The 19,669-nt window shown below is 41.0% G+C and overlaps 2 protein-coding genes across 11 annotated transcripts in view; one reads left to right on the forward strand and one right to left on the reverse strand.

The window, feature by feature from the left end:
• Window positions 1–1,380, reverse strand: part of LOC147826194 (uncharacterized) — a 28,769-nt gene extending 27,389 nt beyond the window's left edge. For 5 of the 6 annotated variants that reach the window (XR_015439099.1, XR_015439095.1, XR_015439098.1 and 2 more), the window contains exon 1: window positions 786–1,380. The gene's annotated coding sequence lies outside the window, so the exon portion shown is untranslated. The remainder of the gene's footprint in view (window positions 1–785) is intronic. The other variant, XR_015439097.1, reaches the window with a different exon arrangement.
• The window catches only part of Phactr1 (phosphatase and actin regulator 1), a 512,176-nt gene that overhangs the window by 191,162 nt on the left and 301,345 nt on the right, over window positions 1–19,669 (forward strand). Inside the window, exon 1 of one of the 5 annotated variants that reach the window (XM_087181169.1) lies at window positions 19,499–19,646. The exons of the other annotated variants lie outside the window; for them this stretch is intronic. The gene's annotated coding sequence lies outside the window, so the exon portion shown is untranslated. Of the gene's footprint in view, window positions 1–19,498; window positions 19,647–19,669 lie in introns of those variants that run through there. 5 annotated transcript variants of the gene reach the window in all.

The raw sequence follows: 19,669 nt of genomic DNA on the forward strand, positions 1-19,669 counted from the left end.
AACCCACCTGTATTAGCTTTGAATTGCTTCAGTAAAATACCTGAGGCAACTCACTTTACAAAGGAAAAAGGTTTTCCACAGTTTTGGAGAGAGATTGAGGTCCCTCAATCTCCTCTAAGGTCATACCCCAAAAGACCTAAAGACCTCCAACTAGACCACGGCATCTAGAGGTTCTACCACCTCCTAGTGGTACCATCTTCAATCATGGACCTTTGGGAGACACCTAAATCAGTATCCAACCCATAGCCCCATCTAAACCCTTTATGTGCCTCTAGAATTTTAGAAAGTTTCCCATTTTTCAGTTCTAAGAAGACTAAAAGAATTTTCTACAGCCAATTTCTCTTTTTTCAGGATTAAAGTCATGGATCTGGAGGTGTGGGAGCCACTGATCTATTTATATTTCTATAATAATAATTGTAATGTTAATTTATTAATCTAGCCTAAGTTATCCAAGTATCTGTGCACACACACAATGAGGATGTAATTGCAATAAAGAGATCAATTGAGATCATTAAAATATAAAAGATAACAATTGCCAACTCAGGGAGTCTTCTGTATTCACTGAAATGTCTGCTACTAATTTATAAGGCATTGTTTTCAGATTGCTAAGGCAGGATAATTTAGGTGATTTGTTTATGCACAAATATCAAATGAAAGTGCTCACATGAGGACTGATTGCAGCACAATGGCACACTAAGAACATATATATATATATATATATATATATATATATATATATATATCCCATAGCATAGTGTTTCAGTGCATCTTTATGGAAGACTTACCATTGGGTTGGCATTAATGCCACTTTCACACTTCTCCTGAAGCCATAAACTTGAAGAAAGAGCATCCACAGGAAACATGGCAGGAGGAGGACAAGGTAGACAAATGGAACCAAGTCAAGAATTAACTACTCTGAGGTTAAATTTGTAACTTGCACTGACAGGATTAAAGAGAAAGAGGGAAAGAAAAACAGCCTGGGTGAGTCATGAATTCCCCAAAACAGAACAAACTGGCTGCAGTTTTGAGGGCCACCAGAGGGCTACAGTGACTTTTTGGATTCAATTTTTTTCCAATTCTTTTTCTTATCAACTATTTAAAAAAGTCAGGATGCATCACATCAGAGCCATCGTGTTCACAATTCTCTAAAACTTAATATTTATTTCCAGTCTTCTTCATTTTAGTGACAGTCTCAGGCTCTGATCTTATTTTTCAAATACCTTATTAGCCTATGTAGTCTCTTCCTCCTCCAGAGCCAGGATAAAATGAGATTAGGGCTTCTATGATCCGAACAATTTCAGGTCTTCTTTCTGCCCAGCTGCCTCTCTGTGTTGGGCAAGATCCATGAAATCATAGGGAAGCACAAACCCACACACACACCCCAACAGCTACAACACAGCCATGACAACAGTGTCAACAACGGTAACACACATAGCTACCACAACACTGCCACCCTCAACAAGGGAAGGGAGACAAGACAGCCATCCATGAATTCAGCACCAAAGCCACACATATTGAGGGACTACACTGTATTACAGTGAACAAAAGAAAGTCTCTGGTCTCAGGGTATTCACGTTCCAGTGAAGAGAGAGAGAGAGAGAGAGAGATTAAACAAACAAGCAAATAGATAACATAATTAATGGCGATAAGTGTTATAAAAGAAAATAAAAGGGTGACTGGAAAAGAGTTACTATTTTACGAAATATGGCCCAAGTAAAGTACCCAGAGAGGATGCTGAGAAGACCTCTAAAAGCCTGTATGAATTGCCTAACTATACTGTTCCTTAAATAGACTAAAGAGCTTAACTCTTATGGGAATGAAATGCAGTGTAAAAGATAAAACAGAATCCTTCCTCGGTGTTCTTAGAAAATGATAAGAATTAATTTTTATTAAGCACCTATCAAGCATTCATTTATTTAATTTTCAAGCCACCTTATAAGGTAGGAATTATTTATTACCTCTCCCACTTTTGCAGATGAGGTTAATAGTGCAACAAAGATTACACATCTAGTCGAGGGAGAAATGAGTTTCAATTCCAAGCCCTCTTTGGTTGCTCTGGCTTTTATTTTTTTGAAACAGCTATATTGAGATATAATTAATATACAATAAATGACACATAAGGTGCACAATGTGATATCTTTTGATATATGTATACCACCCTGAAATTTACCACTCTCAAGATCATAAGCAAATCTCTCACTCCCCAAAGTTTCTCATGGCTCCTTTAATTCCTCTCTCCCACTGCCCCCATATTTCCATCTCCAAGCAACCATGAATCTGCTTCCTATCACTGTAGATTAACATGAAATTTTTATAATTTTATGTAAATGATGGACTCCTTTTTGTCTGACTTCTTTCACTCAGCAGAATTGTCTTCTCATTCATCCATGTGGTTGCAGATGAAATAGTTCCTTTCCTATTACTGAGCAGTGTTGCACTGAATAGATATACCACAATCTGTCTGCCCATTCACCTGTTAATGGACAATGAGGCTGTTTCTAGTTTTTTACTATTATAAATTAAGCTGCTATGAATATTCATATATAAATCTTTGTACTGGGCCCATACTCTCAATGAATACATGGTACAGTTTCTCTAAACAAAAAATAAAAATAGGATGCATAGAGGCCACATTGTGTAGCAAAATATTACTGGATCAGAACCAAGACTACTAGATTTGAAGACCTATGATCCCATCTTAGTCTAAGGATACTGAATAGCCACTACACAATACAGTTGGAAAGGCTTTAATCCGGTTGTCATTTGGTTTCTCTGTAATAGGAGAGATCACCTTAGATAACCTAGCACGGGCATCTCTCTCACATGTGCTGACGTGTGACTGTCAACAAGTCACCTTCCTCTCTAGTACTGTCCTCAGCAGTCAAAATCCCAGCCAAGTCTAAGGCTGACTAATGGCTGTAGCAATGGGAGGAAAACAGCAGGTTGTCCAAGTAGCTGAATACTTTCATTGCATTTCCCTCCTCTTTATTGCTGTAGTCTCCTGATCATGGGAATCCTAGCACCTAGAACCTGATTGTGGGAATCCTGCAATCCAAGGCAGCATACAAACAACATGAGGCCCAGGGACCCAGGATGTACCAAAGGTGTCCCGCATCCCCAGAATATGGCCACAGGTGGTCTTGAATCCAGCTTCCATGACATCTTGTCCAGGATTTTTCCTCCTACACCAAACTGCTTCCTATTGATTGTTCAAGTTTTATATCAAGGAAATGTACTGAATTAAGCAAGTGCATATTTTTCCATTATAATGAATCAGGGTGACAATCATCTGTCTCAGAATGTTTACTATGCAATTTACGATCAAATCCCAGATGCTCATGTCCTCAGGACCCAGAGTAACACCTCCAAATCTAGGTAGATGCTATGAGAAACACTTTGGGGGAAAAGGAGACTGGAATAAAAGAGACAGATAAATGATTCATTTCCCCCCTGCTGTTAGTTTAAGTTAAAATTACCCAAACTTTAAAAATAAAACGTGAACAACATCGCTGGCTCTACCACACAACGGCAAAATCACACCCCATTACATCAGCTCAAATCACACATTTAACAACTGCTGTTTTAGGTTTAGGCTAATTAAGGAATGATTCTTGGTACATGTATTCCTACCGCAATTAAATAACTCACAGTGTAGGGTGGAATTGTGAAGACTTCTTAAAACTGCTTTTCATCTCTCCATGTTCAAAAATGAACTTTTTATTACAACACATTTGTGAGAGGTTTGTGTTTCTGCTCAGGACCTCCTCGATCTATTGGTTTAGAGACTCTTCTTTTAGAATAACTTTAATAATAGCATAAGAAGTTGGAAGACTTTTATTTAGGCTGGTGAGATATTTGTGGAGGTAAATTGCTTTATGATGGTTGACCAGAAGTCAAGTTAGAATTCATAATGCATGCAAAGCTTTCCACAAAGGGAGCAGAAGTTCTCCTGGTGCTCTGTAGCTCGGACTCTGTGTGTTGCTAAGAAGAGGTTGCAATGTGCATCTACGGATTTCTCTGTCCTGCATACCGCTCAGCCTGACTCTGACATGTAAGGGGCATGTAGGTTAGAGATTTTTCTGATGCTCTTTGATGTAATTGATGCTCTAAATATGGTGCTCATTTGTACAATCCAACCTTCTCAGCCTCCTGTTCATGGAACAGTTCTAAGGTTTTAAAATGCTTGCTTCTCACTATCATTTGGACAGAGATATTTGCAATGTGCTTATAGCAGATGACAAGACAGAGAAACTGGGACAAACTGAAGTGATTCTTATGAGTCATAATCACCCAAGATTATAGTGGCTTCAGAATAGGTAAGAGCTGGGGATGTAACTCAGTGGTAGGGCACATGCTTACTATGCATGTGGCTCTAGGTTGAATCCTCAGCACTGACCCCCCAAAATGTCTATATTTATTAGCTTTATGGATTACAATATGGTTAAAAGTAAAGCCTAGGGACTTGATCTTTAAAAGGTGCTTACATAGCAAGCACATAATTTTTATTTAGATGTTATGCTTACTGAGCTCCCGACAGTACCAATTCTGTGTAAGCAGTTTTTTGCTACTGATGAAGTTCATGACCTTGGCCACTCAACCTGGTCAGTTCACCTACAGAAAAGCCTTGGGCCCCAGCACATCTGGCTAAACATTCTTTGGCCAGTGCAAGGCCAAACCAGACCAATGTTAAATACTCCTTTAGAGAATACTCCCAGAATAGTAACAAATTCAAGGTAGGTGCTTGATACTTAATCTACATTACTTTTCCTGTATCATATCCATTGCTTGGCACCTTGTAACTGTAGTGCTCCCTACAACCATTTGTTATGGCACAAGTCACCCCTGTAAAGTAGAGAAAGAATCTTTCTTGCATATCATTACTGTGAAGAGAGGCAACCAGAAAGCCATGACAAGGGTAGGCTGACTGAAGGAAAAGAAGAAATGGAGGGATCTTATTCCTCAATATATTGCTTCAAGGACAGAGTTCATGACAAATGTCATTATCTCTCACTTGTCACTTCCTACCTGTTTGCATGAATGCTCCCCAAATGGACAGGAGCCCAAAAACTGAGTAAGCATAACACTGGGCTTCTGGGAAGCTGTGTAATTGTGAATAATGGGCGTGTATCAGGACAGATGAGCCACCAAGAGCTTGAGTCAGGATAGAGTGTGATCAGAATCCAGGTTGGATGATAATCCAAGAACAAGCCTACAGGCAAAGGGATATATAACCTCCTCTTGGTAGAGATGAAGGCAGGCACAGAGGTGATTGTCTAGAAAATTATATTCTGGGGACTAAAAGGTCAATATATTGGGCTTTTAATCAAAGTATAGGCGTGAATCTAAATTCATTAAAATATATTTTTTAATACAAGCAGAGAGCTATTGGATATTCTGTTTGGACAAGCAATTCCCCAACATATGAACACCTTTGAGCAGGTAAAAACAGGACCAATAAACCCCCCTCCTTTCAGCAACTTACTTTACCTTGAAAGTGATTAAATGAAAGGATCCAAGAGATGATCTCTGTCTGTGTTCACTGACAGTGACTTTCCAACGGCAAATATCTTGCTTACCCTTCAGGAAACAAAACATTTCAACAAAGAAGCACCAATAAGAAAAGACAAGAGGAAAGAAATTTCATACAACAATGTCCCATAAACCTCAAAGTGATCCAAGACTTCTCCATTAAGTGGCATAAGCATGCCGCTTATTCCAGTATTTTATGAGACTTTTATGAGCACTGCTACTGAAACACAACAGGGATTAGAAGAAATATACACAAAACCCAAACTTACATTTTTGAGCATTTTAGCCAAAGTCCCTTAAACACACCACTCCACTTAAAATGCCTACAGTCCATCCTATGTTTTAGTTACAGTTAGTTCCTTTATCTACAAGTGATGGCATGAAATCTTAGAAGTTAAGAAACTAGTTTAAGGTCACATGCTGATCAGTGCCAGACTTGGCGCTGTAATTCATGTAGTCCAACTGCAGTGTCCAAGTGTTTGACAACAAGGTTTAACAGAACCAAGTAGCTATTGGAGAAATGAATCATTCATATCAATCTTCCTGACCCAGAATGATGAAAACACATGAACACTCTATGGTGCTCTCCTGAGGTATTGCAGCTGGTGTCGATTTTCCCTACCATCCACATTCATCTCTGCAAAATTCTGATGATATTTCTTTTGAGGGGAAGATTTGAACCCAGGACCTTGTGCATGCTTGGCAAGTGTTCTACCACTGAGCTACATACCTAACTCTCTGTTGACATTCAATTTTTTAAAAGTATGATTCTTCTTCCCATAAGGTAAACATGGAATGGCCATATAACCCAGCAATTCTGCTTCTAGGTAAATATCCAAATGTATTGAAACAAAATGTTCAAGCAAAAACCAATACATGAATGTTCATAGCAGCTTTAGGTACAGTAGCCAAAAGACACAAACACCCCAAATATCCATCAACAACGTGTGAAAAAGCAAAATGTGGACTATCCATAAAATGGAATATTATTCATCTAAAAAAGAGATGAGATACTGATACATGCTACAGTGTGGATGGGCCATGAAAACATGGTGCTAAGGAAAGAAAGCCAGATACAAAGGCCACAGCTGTATGATTGCATTTGCATAAAATAATCAAAGAAGGTAAATCCACAGAGATAGGAAGTGGGTAGGTGGTTGCAGGGACCTAGGAGACATGAAGGAATATGGGGGTGACTGCTTGCTGGCTACAGAGTTTCTTTGCAGGTTAATGAAACTGTTAAGGAACTAGATAGTAGTAATGGTAGCATAATGATATGCGTCTACTAAATGGCACTTATTCACATACCTTAAACTGGTTAAAACAGTATGCTTATGGAATTAGTATTTTACTAGAAACAAAAATGTGTGGCAGCTCTGGGGTCAGATGTTCCACATGGCATGGAGGGTGTTCATATGTATAAGATTTAATCTCATCAAAGGGTCCAAAAATGCACTGATGATGAAATTAAAACGTACATATTCTTCCTCCTTTTATATGAACGTGAGGGTGTCTACTTCGGTGACAAATGGTTTATCTAAGAAAATAATCCGTCTACTGCTGATTGAATTGACACCTGTCAACCATGATGATTTATACGGGTTGGAAAACATTTGGGAATTCCTGAGATCTGAATGGCACATGTAAATTTCTTCTCCATTTGTGGTTGTATTTAAGAATTTATGGTCCTGTAAATCTGTAGACCTTCTGGGCATCACGCCTTGGAGATTTTTCCCTTTATCTGCAACAATAGGAGAATGACTGATAAAAGAAGAGCGTTCTGCATATTTAGATTCCATATCATTTTAAGGATTATTAACTTTGCCAAAATGCGGGTGGGATTAATTGGAAACAATTGCAACGTTCTCACTGCCATGCATCACTTCCTTTCATTAACTGAGAGACATTAGCCTCTGTACACCCGTGACAAAAGGACAACTCTTCTACTCCCAGCTTCCAGCCATGGAAAGCAGGAGAGGCTGAATGGCAGTGTCTGAAAATTACAGCACAGGATTCCACTGTGGTGGCTGTGGAGAGAGATCCTGGGTCCAAAACTTCTGGGCCCTTCTGGCTAACTCCAAGCATCTAGCTCAGTCTACCCACTTGCTGCTTGGCCTCTCTCTATTTGCTGGTGGACAAAGGCTAGCTGCCTAAGAATGGAAAATATGTTAAGGAGGATTCAATAACAGTGGAGTTAATTTTTTAAATTCCTCCCCATTCACAATTACAGATCTGTATTTAATTCTTTCATTTATCACATAAGTTAAAAAGTAAATACATTATCTATAAACATTTTAAACAATAAACATCTTTATTTTGATTTTTAACAGTGTTGGAGATGGACAATGTAGCTGTGTGCTTCAAAGGGTCATTTGGGCCCCCCTAAAATAATCATCTGAACAGATTGCTGCAATGCTGAAACACACACTGGACAACTGTTTCCAACCTTCATAGGGGAGGAAGACAGGAAAACCCTAGGAGGGAGGATGAAAGGCAGTGGGACGCTTGGTGCTCACCTTTAGATTGAGATTTCTTTTAGCCCCTTAGATGCCCCCAGGCCCCCTCTGTTTTCAGTGCTTTCACACAAGCAGTTGGCCCTGACTCTTTGTCACTTTCCCTTTCTGCCCTTGACTTCCATCTGTGCATTCCTACTTCTCCTCAGTCTTTGTATAAAACCACTTCCTTCAGGAAGCTCTCCCTAGCCACCACCCCAGACTGACAGAGTCTTCTGCTATTTCCCCAATACCATAATAGCTCTTGCATTGCAATTGCAATTGCTGCATCCAATTGCATTGGGCCATTGCGTGTTTACTTACTGGCCATTCAGGCAAAAGTGTAGGTCCCATGAGAGCAGAGACTCTGTCCATCTCACTTTCAAGAAAGTTCTCTCAGTCATGGTGGTATCAATGTGCCGAGTCGATGAATAATAAACAAATGAAGTATAAATGAAGAGGATTCAAATAGATCAATGTTTCCCAAAGCATATATTTAAATCCTAGTTCCCAAGGTTTTGCAGGAAAAGAAGATTCTGATGTTTAGGAAGCATTAGCTTATGCAAACCTAGTCCACTTTATCTGTTGCAGGACTTCTTGGAGTATTTGAAATGCTAAACTACATTAAACTCCAGGAAGGGGCCCAGGATTTAGTTCAGTGGCACCACACCTGCCTCACAAGTGCAAGGTCCTGAGTTTGATCCCTGGTACCAAAAAAAACCACTAGGAGGAAATTGGAGGTCTGTTATACCCAATGACATTCCCCAGAGAATCCTTTTCTTCAGTAGAACATTTCAAAAAACCAGTGCTCTGAGGAGCATACATTGGCAGTGCCACAAAAATAAAGAACAAGGGAAGTGCTTTGTCTGATGAGAAGTTAGAGAGGAAGATGAAAAGCGTACAGAAGGCCAAGTAGTATGCTTGTATGGTATGGCAGATTTGGCATCTAGGAGGGATTCAATGAGAGATAAGCAAGGTCAGGAAGGATCTTAAATGCCATGCTGAACAACCTGAATATTTTGCTATTGGGAAGTAGTAGTCTCTCTCCTTTGAGAAAAGGTGTCACACACCAGCCTGGTTTTAAGAAGATGACTTTGGTGCCAGCATAAAAGGCAAAGGAGCAACATGAGCCATTTGCAGATGGAAAATCAGTGAGATTATTGTGCTATTCTAGTCACAGAGCCTTAGGCTGCAAATTAGAGAAGTGGGAATTGGTGTAGAATGGAGGACTAGACAAGTAGATGAGAAGATCAGAAGTAAGACCAATCAGCAAAGAGTGAGACCAGGAGAGGGACCGAGGGAAAAATCTACCATTTCAGAAGTAGGTGAATAGAGAAAAGAAAGAAAAAGGGATGAAAAGTAGTCAGTGGAAACAATAAATGTGGGTTGGGATAAGTGATAAGTACTATCATGGAAAGCAAGAGAAGAATCACAATGTAGTGTCCTGTATGATGGAGGGCTTGGCGGTGTAGGCAGACTTTACACACTCAGTACCGTGATGGTGGTAGATTTTCACTGGAGGCCCCATGGATCATTAATATGATTTTGTACTATTTCAACTTCTTCATAAAAGAAGGACTGTCCATCAATTACTACATAGCCCACTGAGCTCTTTCTCCCTGCGTCCTTCTGTGGCTTTCTCTTGCACTACTTATACGGGAAGTTAACCCATAGATAACCCAACACTTCATGCTGGCTTCCCAAGCAGCATTACCTATTCCTGTTCTTGTGTGTGTGTGTGTGTGTGTGTTACACTATTTTTATATCAGTTAATGTGTAGAAGAATGACTTCCTGCAAAAAATTTAATGAAGTTGGTGATAAAAAGGTATGAAAAAATACACAGAGAAATAAAATTTTATTTTTGAATGAGTATTAAAATGATTTAGTGACTTGTAAGGAAAATCTAAACCCCAAGTAGTAAGACCAAAAACTTCAGTCATTAGAAAAGCCCTTTGAAAGCACAAATGAGGGAGCCAGACACTCATAAGTTTAAGAACCGGACACTCTTAACTCCAGTGGCTACAAGTCTTATGACTGCTGGAAGAAGCAACGTGTACTTTGGCAGGTGCTATGGCAAGTAGCCAGTACACTTTTATCAATTCACCGACTCCACATGATGATCCTAAGAAGATGAGGTTCAGGAAGGGTTAAGCAATTTTCATATGTAGTGAGCAACACAGATTCAAACTCAGGAGGCCACTTGATGAAGGCAGTGATTTCCCACTGGTTTGAAAACTTTATGAGGGCAGAAATTTCATCTTTTTTATTTGCATTTGTGTATCCAGAGCCTACAAACATTTTGTAGGTGCATATGCTGTTAATAACCATTTGTTGAATGAACAATGGAGCTGTAATGTTGTTTCTGATCTCATTCTCTTTTTCAATATTAAGGTTCTGTTCTGTTGGTCCATTGTAGATGCTTGATGAACATATCCACATCTCTGAAGGAAACCTGAACTCACTAGCCACCAGACTAGGGGATTGGATAGTTCTGCATCCTTAGTCAAAACACACTTCCTGCCCTAGAAGAACTTGATGAATCAGTGATGATGGCTCAGACAGTCAAGGAAGTTCAGGGTCCAGTGATGGCTGATAGTGGACGTGCTATACCAAGCACCCAGGATTGATTGGATTGTTTGAAACAGTTCAAACAATCCACTAGCATGACACTAGCATGATGACCAAGAGATGTAGTTGTACAGAGTCTGGGGTCAAAGGGAAAGGGTCTAAATGGGAGGCAGTGTGATCAGAAAAAGAAAGGGGTGTGTTGCAGGCAGCTCTATGGTCTCAGGAGCAAGACTCATCAAAGTGATTGCATTAGGGTCATTGTTGGTGGCGGTGGCAGTGGTGCTGATGACAAACAATGTCCAAGATGTGTGTCTACTGTGTGTCAGTTATGATTCTGAGTAGTTTCCATGAACCACGTCATTACCCTGACAATAGTCTTATGGCCTAAGCATTGTTTTTATTCCTCCTTTTAAAATGTGAACTTGTCAGAGGTCCACCATAAAAATGGTGAAGATTTAAATGCTAGTCCTACCTGATTCCAGGGCCTGAGCCTTAAACCCAATGTTCTTTTCCTTTAGGAGGGTGTAAACATTGGAAAGGCCATATTTCTCTTCCAATTAGGCTCATCATCTCTGTTTCATACAATGTTCAGCACCTTCATTTCATTAATGTACACAGGGCTGCGCTGGCTCTCTGAAATACTTGAATATTTGATAACAGTAATATATAAAATTTTACTTCTAAGCAATTTATATCTGTTTTTTGTTGGCGTGCCAAGTCCCAAAGGCATTTTAAAATACAATTTAACAGAACTGTTTGAAGATTGAACCAGAGCCCTAAAATAGTCAGGCGTAATGAATTCATGTGGGAATGAGCTATAATGAAATAGGAAATCTGGTTCCCATTCTCCAGAAATTTTCACCACAATGAAGGTAAAACCTAAGACTAAGAAATTCCCAAGAATACACAGCAAGCAATAATCCAAGGACAGCATCTTTCAGGAGACACTGTTCTCCTAACAGGCACTCAGTGCAAAGGCAGAGCAAGACGAAGGCTCAAAGCCTTGGTGGTTATTTGGGACGCTTCCTGGGGGGGGAGGGAGTCTTGTGTAGAACCTTTAAATATGATATAGATATAAACTGGCCACAGATGCATGTGAGCTGGACAGTATCAATTACGGAAAGAGTCTCAATAAAGCGGCTGTGATTCTATTTAAAATAAATTCAAAGAACATATAAATGTTAATGTAAAACAACTTTTGAAAACTTTAACATTAATATATTTTTAAACCAAAGTGGTTTGATAATTTTAAGACATAACAAAAAGAAACAGTTTCTATGACCTGGAAAAAAAATAATCAAATCAGTTTGGATCAGCAGCTGACTCCTCTCATCCCACTACACACAAATACACACATAAGCAGAAATGTACAAACACAAACATCCCACAACTCTGGGATGGGTAGGATTCAAGGGAGAAGAAGAATAATCACCTTAGGGGCCAGGGATTTAGCTCAGTGGTTCCGCCGCCTGCCCAGCAAGAGCAAGGACCCAAGTTCGATCCCCGGTACCAAAAAAAAAAAAAAAAAAGAAGAATCACCTAAGAATGGAGCATCCCTCACCCAGTGACTGGAAAAATGACTAAGCCTTATCTGCCACTGCCATATCACATCTTGTAATTGTTAGCTTTCCTGTTACTAGGATACAATATTAGTATCCACAGCTTAAAAGAGGAGAGTTTTAATTCAGCCAACAGTTTCAGAGGATTCAGTCCATGGTCAGTTGGCTCCAAGGCAGAAACATCATGGCAGAAGGCCCTGGCAGAGCAAAGCTGCTTAGCTCATGGCAGCCAGGAAGCAGAGCAGAGAAACAACACCACAGAGGAAAGGGTGAAGGACCAGATATAGTACCCAAGGTCATACCTCCATGACCCATCCAGACACACTCAGGAATTGGTTTACTAATCACCACCGCAGCTCCCAAGCCAATAAAGTTAACACAATCAGCTTAACCACCACACACCTGATACTGTCATGGTCTCCTGTTCAGGGTTTTTATTAAATAGCTACTGGAGTGTCCCTGGCATCTTTCACCACATAACAAATCACTCCAACACTGAGCTGCTTAAAACAATTGTTTTATCATCTCCCCTGGTTTTAGGGTCAGGAAGTAGGAAGGACTCTGGTGAGTGTCTCTGCTTTCAGTATCTTGTGAGGCCACAGCCAGACAGCAACTGCTGAGCAGTTTGTTTGGAAGGTCTGGAAACTCCCTTTGTCTCCACACAAACTAGGCTGGGCTTCGTCCTACCTTGGCAACTTCAGCACAACCCACTGCTTACTTGAAGCTTTAAGAGGAAATAGTACAACTAGTGAGGCAGGCTGAGGTGTAGCTCAGTGTTACAGCACATACTTCCCATGCCCGAGGCCCTGGGGTCCACCCCAGCACCAAGAAATGAAATCTAGTTAAGTGCCAGCTTTCAGTCTTGTGTACAGCCTCTGTAGCCCCACAGAATTATAACATACTGAGGCCAAGGAAGTTCCGAGTCAACTCAGATTCAGAGAGAGGAATTAGGTCCCAGCACTGATGGGGGAGTGGCCAGGTTCCAGAAGAACATGTGAGATGGGAGACATGGTCTGCCATGTTCCTCTGAAAAATCCAATCTTCAAGATGGAGTTTGTGGGAGACACACATGTAGCACTAACATTTGCTGGAGATCTCATTTAATTTCAACCAAAGAACTCTACCAAAAGGCATCATCTCTTTCCATTTTATACGTGAGGAAAGAGAGTTTTGGAGCCAGGCTGAGCAGGGGCAATCAATACCTGCTCTACACCTGACCCCGATGGATGCTTTACAAACATCACCACGAATCTTCCTCCAGCTTACTCAGCTGAGGCTAAAAAGCCTCCCCCGGGTGAGATGGTGCAGAACTAGAATTCAGTCCAGGTCTCTTAGTCCTGCATTCACGGTATGTGACAACCTCATTCATTTATCCTATTATATGGGTCACTGAGTGTCTATTTTCCCCTCCAGTGTCTCCCTCCAGTCCTAGTCCTACTTGGACCTAAGTCATGACATCAATTCCACATGAGGCTTCAGAGAGAATTAAAGGGAGCAAGGAAACTGCCTAACCCTGTGGGAAAACTGCCTTTGCCCGTTACTCTCCCAAAGTGAAGTTGTCACCGAGATACTATGCTGAGCTGGCTGAAAAGCAGTGTGAAAAATGGCTTCAGAGATTGGCAGTGGCATCAGCTTGGCAGGGAGCAAGGTAGTAACTGCTCCGTTATGGATTAGGCTAGAGTCCTCAGATCTTTTTCCTGTCAGGCTCTGCCTTCATTCCGGGAAGCGTGCTGTGCAGCAGCCCTTTTGCTCTGAACATGAATCCTGTGGCCTCCTACATTTCTCGTTCGTGGTATCGCAGACCTTCTATGGCAGAGGAGAAGCAGGCTGGTCTAAGTTTAGCAGTCTACTGAGCTTAATATGGCTTTGGCAAGAAGATCTCAATACAAAGAGCCTTAGTTAGCTGGCCAAGAATAACAAGGGACAAAATTAACTCGTTTTAAAGATAATAAATTGACAGGGGAGAGTTAAAGAGAATGAAGGCAAGCGGAAAAGAAAATAAGATGGCAGAAGGAAGGAATGGAAAAAGGAAAGAAAGAAGGGACAATTTATAGGTGCTGACCACAAGTTGAAAGAAGATGCAGTAATAAAAGTGGAATCCACAACACTATTGGCGTCTTCTGAGCTCTGGAATCCCAGTTCCAGAACTTTATCATGATTGTGGATATCCAACACCATTTGAGAAGAAACATAGTCCTTTCACTGAAACACACATTACCCAGTCACTCTACCAAGCACTATAGACACGAGCCGCTGTAACATCCATAGAAATCCACTGCATCTTCATCTCTCTGGTGCAGAGGAAGAGGCTGAAGTTCTCAGGCCTTCCCCTCATGTGCGATGTGTTGAAAAGTCAAGCAGTGGTGACCCAGGGCCCCCAGAGGTGGAGGGATATGAGCAGAAAGTCTCTTCCTGGATGCACTCCAAGAAAGTGTTGGCTTTCCCAGGACTCAGTGCCTCCTCCAGCCCCACCTAGCTCTCCTAGCCCTACCTTTCATCCAAGTCTAAGGGTGAGCCAGCCTTGAGAGTCTCTAGGAACCTCACTGATAATAATCCTCTGTTGACATCAAGGCCACCATGCTGTCTGTGTATGTCAGAACATGTACAGTATTTATTATGTGAAGCATCTCGTGCATTTTCTCTTCATTTCATTTCAACAAGAATCCATGAAGCCTGTGGTGTTCACACTGCCCTTCATGCAGTTTGGTTCCCCTTTGCGGAAACAAAGTAGGGAAAACAGTAAACACTTGAACAATGGAAAGTCTACTGGGAAAACAATTTGTAGATGATGCTAGAACCCAATGAATGCTGGGCCCCTGGGCACATTCTCAAGCCCCTTCGTTTTTTTAATGGATTTTTATTTTTGAAGTAGTTTTAGGTTTGTAGCAAAATTGAGAAGAACACACAGAGTTATTTTTTAATATACCTTATCCCCCATTCACACAGCTTCCCCTATTATCAGCATCCACCAGTAGGGTGCTGTATTTGACCCTAAACATGACCCTACAGTGACATACCAGAGTCACCGAGAGCCCATAGTTTTCACTGTGACCCACTCTCGGTGTTACGTGTTCGAACAAAGGCATGTTGACCTGTATCCGCCATCATAACTGCCGATCTTTTTGCTGTCTCCATAGTTTCTGCCTTTTCCAGAATATTATACAGTTAGACTCAAACAGTATCTGAAAATAGTCACTTTTCAGATTGGCTTTTTTCACTTAGTAACATGCACTTAGGTTTCTCCGTGTCTTTTCATACATTGATACTCAAGTCTTGTTAACATCGAATAATATTCCATTGTTCGTACCACAGTTTACTTATCCATTCGTGTGGATTGCATCCAAGTTTCAGCAGTTATGAATGAAGCTGCTGTTTGTGTGTGAGTTTTTGGTTGGATATGAGGTTTTCAAATCCTTTGGGTTGCCAGGAGTGGGTATTCAATTGCCAAATAACATGGTGAGTGTGTTTAGTTTTGTAAGAAATCGCCAAGCTGCCTTCCAAAGCACTTGTACTAATCACATCCTTGCCAACAATGAATGAAATATCTCATTATTCCACATCTGCATCACATGTGGTGCTTGGCCCTACATGTTGTAAAATACCAGTAAACTGAATCATATAGAATGTACTGAAGACACAGAAATAAATCCCCAAGTAAATAAATTTTAAATAAATGCATAAATGACTGACTGAAAAGATCATGTGTTCTGATATCCACATGGTAGGACTTCTCATGCCTTTAATCAAATCCACTATGCTCTTATTCTACATAAAATACTCGCAAACTAAGCTTCCCTGCCCAGCTAAGAATGTGAAACTTTGTAGAAAACAAAAGCCACATGTATTCACCTGTTTACAAGTGAGTTGACTAACATTGAAAGCTGTGACATCACACATCTAGGAGGTATCATCAACCTGTCACCACTGGTGTTTATAAGAATGAGCTTAGCACACTTCTTGACAGAGTGAAGCTATTCAAGGTGCCACATCTATGAAAAATCGGGAAAAAGTCCCTACCTTATTGATTTGTTGTTGGAGTTAAATGCAATGTATATAAAATACTTAGCACAGTGTATGATACATGATAAGTGAATATTGGACAATATGTGAATATTGGCTAATATGTGTAATGGTGATGATGATGATGATGATGATGATGATGATTATAAGGAACCAAGCAATTAGAGGACTGGAAGAGGGAGAAATGAGAAGGAAAGAGTATTGGAATTCTTCAGGCATTAATTACTCCTATGACTTCATAAAAATAATCCTGCATCCCAAGGTGAATTTCAAGGCAAATGGGAAGTGGTTTCTAGTGTTGAAGAGAACCTTATCTCCCCTATCATGTGATTATGATAGGTTGTGATAAATAGTATGATGAATCTATTCATGAAAGTGATATGATAACCCAAAGGAGAAAACTATAAGATTAGGAAAAGCTGCCGGCAAGGCTTGAAAGATTTTGCTATTTGGTAAAGGGTGGACGTTTTAAGGAAGTGCATGCCAAACAGAGGAAACAGCTTTAAGCAAAGTTCCCGAATCTTGGAAGTCATGGGACCACCAAGCATGTAGCCCGAGTAAAATGAAAGAATGCGCAGCAAGGAGATGAGGTGGAGAGGTTCCCCATCCCAGTTTATAATTCCCAGTGTCTCTCAGCAAAGAGCATGGATCTTATTTGAAAGGTGTTAGGTTGCTACTGAAACCTTTAAGCAGAGAAACTATATGATTAAAAGTCTGCTTTTGATACATGCTCACACTTAAAGCCAGGTGGAAAATGAACTTAAATTCAGAGGGAAAGTGGAGGCTGGGACCAGGCAGGGATTCTTGGAATGGTTTGGGTTTTGGCCAAGCCTCTCTGGTTTGAGGAAGGTGACAGATTTGATAAGACTGAGTGTCTGTTACAGGGCAGAGGTAAATGAGCAGAGGCCAAGGGTACATAGCTGAGGACCCTAACTTGGCCCAGTGGGGCACCCCAGGGAAGGGACATTTTCCAAACCCAAGATTTATTTTGTATTCTTTCTGGTCCTCTGATGGCATGAGAGAAGCTGAATCTTTAATACTCTTTCAAGTTCAAGCTTATTTGATATTTTCCTGCTCCACCTAAGACAATACCACTTGGTTTATGCCATGGGACTAGAACCAAATGAGTGCAATTAATATTTCTAAAAATTCCAAGGAGGGAGTGGCAAATATGTCCTCAAAGAACATATTTTAACCCCAAAATGGCCAAATATTATCTCGGGCTGACCTATCTAAGGTGCTAGCCACTCCCTCCATATGACTGCTGGCTGGTCCTGAGATGGAATGTGAGTGTGAAATACACTTAGAGTTCAGAGATGTAGTGTGGAAACAGGAATACAAAACATCTTCTTACTTTCTATATTGACTATGTATAAAATGATAATATTTTAGCACATGAGATTAAATCAGCCATATTACAAATAGGAATCTCACCACTTTTTTTTCTTTAATGTGAATACTAAAAATTTTAAGATCACATTATATTTTTACTGTCCAGTACTAGTTTAGGAAATTCGAGTCTTGCAGTATCAATATTTAATGACTATACATAAGCCAAGGGCATATTTTCTACTATGGCCCATTACTGAGAAAAGTCTCAGTACTTAATTTTTTCTAACATCTTCAGATGTGTACTTATTCTTACTAAGAAAGTGGTTACCATAGCAACTGCCACACCACCTTCTGTGTTATTTACTACACCTGGAGTGTGAGACATAAACAGACATCAATCCGCCATCAGCTTTGTACATTTCTATTTTTCTCTCATATAAACAGGTCTTTCTTCTTTTGCAAACCAGAGCACTGGAGACATGACTTCTAATTCCCATCCATGTCACTGGCTTCTCTGAGTCAGGATAAGAAGAATAGCAACAAACCCATGCCCACCTCAGAGGGATATACGAGCAGGTAGTGATGATTTAAAAAGTGATCCTTGGGATACTCTATCCATCACATGACCCTTATTTTAATACTGTAACAAAATCTAACATTCCTTACAAGGCTAGAGATAGCCAGGAAAGGGAGAGCAATTTCCTTTGGTGGATATGGATGGGGAATGCAGAAGGAAGAAGAGGAGACAAATGAGGAAAAATAAAAGACTAATTGATGTTACCATCTGCTCTCTTAGACCTGAAAATCCTGTCCCTCCTTGCCAGATGCTGCAATAAGGCCTCACTGACTTGTAGGGGAATCAGGGACCAGAGACCCCATGTATTTAGTTCATGTTGGAGCTGATACAGAACAAATGAACAGGCTGGAGGTTTTTAAACTTGATCCTCACATTTCAGGAGGCTTTCAGTATTCTGCTCATTTATTGCCATTTCAGTTTCTCCAAGAGTTTCTCATTCATGGGCCAGTTCTATGTTTGAACCCTCAATAGGTGTCATTTGGGCAGATCACAGATGCTGAGCCAGGAAACTCAAGACCAAAGGCAGTGAGTCTCATTTCCTTCACCCAAAATGGTGGTAGCTTCAAAATGTCCACTCAACTGGCCCCAGGGACTATGACATGGTTGGAAGTTCAGGGGGGGAGCTTGGCTTTTAAGGATGTTTGCACAGCATGCAAGCAATTTTGACTTGGATATGTTTATCTGAGGTGGCCTGGGGAGGGCTTATGAGGATCAAAGGTGAGGCAGGAGGTTTGGCTACAGGCCCTCAACCCAAGTTGTCCTTTGGCACATCACAGAATTCAGATACCTGGCGACAATTATAAGTGTTATAGGTTTTAAGTTCTGTTTATACCTGTGTTATAAATCTACACCAGGCTTTTCAACTCTCGAGACCCCCATCATTGGAAAATCCACCCAGGGGCTTATGGGATGCACAGAAAGTCCAGGAAGTGGCTCTTGTTACACCTGGCATTTAGGAAGGAGAACCAAACTGGGGGAAATACAAGCACACTGCATAAAGCAGCCCCTAGGGAAGGTCCTAGAACGGTTAATTGTCACTGTTTGCTGTTTTGAGTGTCTCTCCCTCTCACTTCTCCCTCCCCTCCTCTGGGGGGCACTGGGTCCCTCCCAGGAGGCAAGTGCAGCTTTCTGATCAGAACTCAAAGGGCACAATTGGAATTACATAAGGGCTAGGGGAGTCAGGTCATGGGATCACTGAATAATTCCCTGCAGAAGGAGACAAACCGCATGTTAAAAAGCTGAACAAATATTCAAAAAAGCAGAAGAGGGAGAGGAAGAAGAACAAGAAGTGAAAAAGCTGGGCCCTGGAGTGGAGACTTTTGCACTGCACTTTCCTTCCGGGAATCCTCACTCAGGAGCTGGGAGGGGCAGGCAGAGTCTTCCCTCTTCCCTGGCAGGGCTGGGGGCGGCCAAGGGCAGTCCAGGGTCGGGTTTGGATCCCGGAGTGACTTTCTGTTTCATTCCGAAATGTCCTCTGCTTCTGGAGTCGGTGGTCTCCCGTGTGCTGTAAAAGGCAGGGCTCCGTGGAGACTCCAGCCGGGCTTCTTCTGAGCACGGGCTCGGGGAAGGTGAGAAGCGAGGGCCACCACCG

This window comes from Heterocephalus glaber, unplaced genomic scaffold (genome assembly GCF_053883595.1).
Source record: "Heterocephalus glaber isolate CG9 unplaced genomic scaffold, H.glaber_assembly_v1.0 deba00001472, whole genome shotgun sequence".
Taxonomy (NCBI): Eukaryota; Metazoa; Chordata; class Mammalia; order Rodentia; family Bathyergidae; genus Heterocephalus; species Heterocephalus glaber.